Genomic DNA, 5407 nt, shown 5'->3' on the forward strand with positions numbered 1-5407 from the left:
GGGGTTGGTGACTGGATCTAAGACAGAAACCTCTTTTGAGTTTGGATACCTCTGATGAGAATCCTGTGCTATTTCCCCCAGAGAAATACATATCATAAAGTAGATCATGTACAATAATACCTAAAGGTTTGTTTTTATGGAATATTAGTTTAATATGTGTTACATTTGCTTATGCTGTAGAATATTTAATGATACAAAAATGTATTGTATTCGTTTATGTTGCATTTGTTTAACTCTGTTATATTGCCTGCTTAAAACACCTGATTGCCCTTTCCAGCATCCATCTTGGACCCTACAGCTGCTGCGACATTAATGCCCAAGAAGAACTGGATTGCCATTTATAAGCTCCTTTCTAAAGAAGGAGTGATGGTTGCCAAGAAGCATGTCCCTATGCCCAAACACCCCAAGCTGGCAGACAAGAACTTGCCCAACCTTCATGTAATGAAGGCCATGTGGTCTCTGAAGTCACAAGAGTATGTGAAGGAGCAGTTTGCTTGGAGACCACTTCTGTTGCTACCTTACGAACGAGGGCATCCCGTATCTCAGAGATTACTTCCACCTGCCTCCTGAGATCCTGCCTGCCACGCTGCGCTGTAGCCGTCCTGAAACTGGCAGAGGGTGAGCTGCCCGCAAGATTCACAAGAGGGGAGGCAGACAGAGACACCCACAGGAGGAGTGCTGTGTTCCCTGGTGCTGCCAAGAAGGCTGAGGCTGGAGCTAGCTCAGCCACGGAATTCCAGTTTAGAGCAGGCTTTGGTCATGGATGTGGTGAGCCCCCTCAGTGAGCTTGAAAACTGTGTTTCGAATAAATTGTAAAGGAAAAAAAATCAAACACCTGATTGGTCTAATAAAGAGCTGAATGGCCAATAGCTAGGCAGGAGAAAGGATAGGCAGGACTGCGAGGCAGAGAGAATAAATAGAAGGAGAAATCTTGGAAGAAAGTAAGGAGCCAGAAGAGGAGGCGAGGAGGACACTGGGAGCCAGGCACCCAGCCACACAACCAGCCATTGAGTAAGAAGGAAAGAAAGATATATAGAATAAGGAAAGTTTGGGGCTGGAGAGATGGCTCAGAGGTTAAGAGCACTGGCTGTTCCTCCAACGGTCCTGAGTTCAATTCCCAGCAACCACATGGTGGCTCACAACCATCCATGAGATATGGTGTCCTAATCTAGCCTGAAGGATACATGCAGACAGAACAATGTATATATAATAAATAAATAAATCTTTTAAAAAAAGAATAAGGAAAGTTTAAAAAAGCCCATAAAGCCCATAGGCAAAAATGTAGTTAAAGAGAAAAGGGATAATTTAAGTTAGAAAAGCTGGTTAGAAACAAGTCAAGCTAAGGCCAGCATTCATAAGTAAGAATAAGTCTCAGTGTATTTATTTGGGAGCTGGGTGGTGGGTCCCCCAGAGAGTAAAAAATCCAACTACAGTTTGTAAAGACAAATACAGTTCAGGAGGTTTACAATGTCAGTGCATTACAAGGAAGAAGTAAATTTCATATTTTAACACCTAAGAGTAAATAGTCTTATTCTCACAAAAGCAGGTAGAATATGAATTGTTTAATCTAGTGGCAACACTGTAGAATACTTTCATGCCTAATTTCCTCCTATGGATATACATTCTGGGCTTTGAAGGGGCACAATGAGGGGGAGAAGGAACGATTGGAGCAAGATCAAGAGAACTTGAGAGAGACAGACAATCAGAGTTACAGGCCAAAATAAGAATAATAACAATAATAATCATAATTTATTAAGGTTAGACTGTGTGCAGGGTGTTTCATGTGCATTATTTTGATTAATCTTCATAAGCACCTCTGCTGTGGAATCCTGACCTTTGAAGATAACAACTATTACTATCTTAACCAGAATTTCTGTGATTGCCCGCTAGTGTGTTTCAGCAAAGTTGGGCCTGTCTACTTTCCTTCCCAGAAAGGGAGGGTGTGAGCAATGTTGTGATACCCTCACCAGAGATCCTCCATTGGGCCTGCACTTCCCTTCCAGGTGTATGCAATTTTGTTCCAGGAGCATGTAGACTCAGGGGGTACAAGTATAGATAGGAGGCAGACAATTCACTGAAGAGCAAGGATCCCATCAGTAGAGCAGAAGTCTTTATTCATACTAGGGTGAGACTTTCTACAGTGCAACTTTTGGACCACACATGCCTGTAAGTAACCTCTAACCTTGATCTGGTTCCCAGCACCCTCATGCCATCTCACAACCATCTGTAGCTCCACTTTCAGGGGATCTAACGCCCTCTCCTGGCTTCCACAGGCACTGCACAGATGAGGTACACAGGTACACATGCGGGTAAAACACCCATACATAGAAAAATGAATAAATCTTGAAAAATTTGTTCCTTTAGTCTGTTGTTGGCACCCTCTCTGTGGTAAATAGATATTTCTCCCCAGGAAATGTCATACAACAATCTTCCAGGATAGGAATTATCACTCTAGATGAGAAAACTGATATTCAAAACAGTCCATGTTAAACTCAACCATGTCATTGATAGGAATATAATACCTCCCCAAAACATAGCCTATGCAAACAAAACCGCTCAGTCAAAATGTTAGCAGGAGTCGATAATTTGTTTGGTGCACTCTCCAATAGAACCAACAGTGAAAACGTGGAGAACATCGAAGGAGACAAGTCAAGGAAGGTTGTGAGTCAGGAAGGGCTTGCTGTGCACAGAGAAACTGCACAGTAGATTCTCTCCCTTGTTCTTGATGGCAGCATTTCAACATTATGATTGGTGAGTTTATTAGATTACCGGTTGCTATGGCAAACAGCTCACAAACACGGAGGTTTAATAAATATTTATTTTTGTTCACATTACACTTGGCATTGTGTGTGTGTGTGTGTGTGTGTGTGTGTGTGTGTGTGTGTAATTGGGGTGGAGATTGGACAGGGGCTGGCCCACTTATCCATGCAGGGAACTACTACTTCCTTAGGGTCAGAGACAGGCAAATAGACAATAGATCCTGCCTGTCTTTACAACAAAGATTCAGAGCTCTGTCCATAAGCATGGACTGGGAAAGAGGAAGTTGAGGTTGTGTGCCAAGAAAGATAAAACTGTTTTGTCTAGAAAAGTCTCTGTCATTGAACTTCTGTTCATATGTCTATATAATACACATTTGAGACTTCTTTCCAAAAACAAGGCTTGAGAGTTTTCATTCATCAAATTAATCTCGGACAGTGCCCCCTTTAAGACTGGTAAGTGGGGGGTATGCCAGGACTCAGAGCTGACCCTCCAGGGCTGCTAAGTGGGCCAGGGCCACATTTCCTCACCCCGCCTCTCAATCTTCTGCTATAAAATGACAAGGAATCAAAACACATGGCTTTTGTTTCAAGATTTATTTGAACTGTGTGTGTGTGTGTGTTGTTCACGCGCATGTGCGCGTGCGTCCCTGCTTGTGCACATACATGGGTGCAGGTGCTCCATGAGCTCAGAAGAGGGCATCAGATCCCTTGGAACTGGTGTTACAAGCAGCTTTGACACAGGTGCTGAGACCTGAACTCTGGTCTTCTGCAAGAACAAATTCTCCTAACCATTGAGCCTTCTAATCAGCTGTCATGGCTTTAGTTTAAAAGCAGAAAAATTATCGATGAAATGGAAGAGAAGCTAGAAACCAACTTATGCTGTTATAAAAACTTGATATTATTTTCACCCTCAAATGGGTTCATGTCTCATGAAGTCATTTTCAAATTATTTTTGGAAGTGGAGAGTACATCACTATGGAATTAAAAATAAATGAAATGATATATTTTAAATTTAAATCAATATAATAACCAGGGTGGATACATGAATGCATTTTGCTGAGATAATCAACTATAGTATTGTACTGAGAACTTATGATCGCCCATATTTCACTATTGTACAAGTTTCCGAGTAAGTTAAAATAGTATTCTAGTTCATAACAGATTCAAGATCTCTCTCTCTCTCTCTGTCTCTCTCTGTCTCTCTCTCTCTCTCTCTGTCTCTCTCTGTCTCTCTCTCTCTCTCTCTCTCTGTCTCTCTCACTTTCATCTCTCCCTCTCTCTCTCCTCTTACGTAAACGGGGACTCACCCTGTAGTCTAGGCTAGCCTCAAACTCCTGCCAATCCTCCTGTCTCAGCTTTCCATGTTTTGAGGTTATAGGTGTGAATCACTATATCCAACTAAGACACATTTATTTATTGAATGAGCATCTGCAAAAATGAAAGGAAAGGATACTTCATATAAATTCCAACCACAGGAGGGAGATTCATGGAGGCAGTTGACAATGAGATGAGTTTCCATTGTTTCTCTGCCATGATGGACTCTCTCCTTTTGGAACTGTAGGTTACAATACACCATTTTTCCTTACATTTATTTTCTCAGGGTATTTTACCACATCAACAGATAAGTAGCTAATACAAGTCCAAGCCAGTAGTTGGGTACATACCTTCTGTGCTCAGTCATTCTAAGTAATTCCCCAATTTGAGCTGGGGAAATAATATATCAGGTTCCAGGGGGTGGTATGTGAAGCCATGGTTATCTACAGCTATGTTTTCCAGTGTGTGTCTGCAAAGAGGAGAATGAAATTAGCCGCTGGAGAAGAACAGGGCCCCTTGGCAGATTCCTAGAAACTTGAAACATGCCTTCCACATCCTTGGCCTCTGTCATTCTCATGAACACAGGAAGTATAATGGTATCACCTCTCCTTATCTATTGAGGACATAGTCCAACACTAGAAGGGTACCAAAAATGCTATCATTTAATATCTTTTCAATCTTAGCCACACATGGTGGTGGGGGCTATAGCTTGTGCCATTTGAGATGCAAAACTAGCACACATTCCCCTTTCTCCTCCACAGTTCACAGACTGAACGTTTGTTCTTGCTGTAGACCTTGGCAACCTTAGAGGACTTCACTCTCCTTTCATCCTTTCCTCTTGAAGGAGCAGCTCGAAGCTTCTCTTGGACATATTCAAGTTACCAGCACCACTACTCTCAAGCTTCACAGCCATTATTAAGTAAAATACAGGTTGCATGACCCCAGGCACAGGTACTCTGACAGCTGAGCTGCTGACCGAGGCAGCTACTCAGTGATAGTAAGTGAGTTGCATGTACAATGTGAATGTCTTACCTCCGGGTAGGGATGAGAGGGACAGCCTGAGATTTCATGTGTTTTCTAGAGCGGCTTGTAATTTTAAATTTATGACTATTTTTTTATCCTGGAGTTTTCTATTTATTATTTCTGGACTTCAGCTGACTATGACTTAAACCTCAGGAAACTAAACGGAAGATAAAGAGGGGGAATTATTCCAGGGCAGCTGTTTCTGTTGTGCTTTCTCTTACTCCCAAAGTAATCTGACTGTGAGAGAAACTGGAGCCCGGACTGACCAGCTCCACACACGGCAAACTCATTAAAGCACGGCCATTAGGACA

General features: G+C 42.2%; 1 pseudogene; it reads left to right on the forward strand.

Moving 5' to 3' along the window:
- The first annotated feature begins 310 nt into the window (after positions 1-310).
- Positions 311-785, forward strand: LOC101830946 (annotated as a pseudogene).
- The last annotated feature ends 4622 nt before the right edge of the window (positions 786-5407 follow it).

The sequence above is a fragment of the Mesocricetus auratus genome, unplaced genomic scaffold, assembly GCF_017639785.1.
Source record: "Mesocricetus auratus isolate SY011 unplaced genomic scaffold, BCM_Maur_2.0 Super-Scaffold_100014, whole genome shotgun sequence".
In the NCBI taxonomy this organism is placed as follows: Eukaryota; Metazoa; Chordata; class Mammalia; order Rodentia; family Cricetidae; genus Mesocricetus; species Mesocricetus auratus.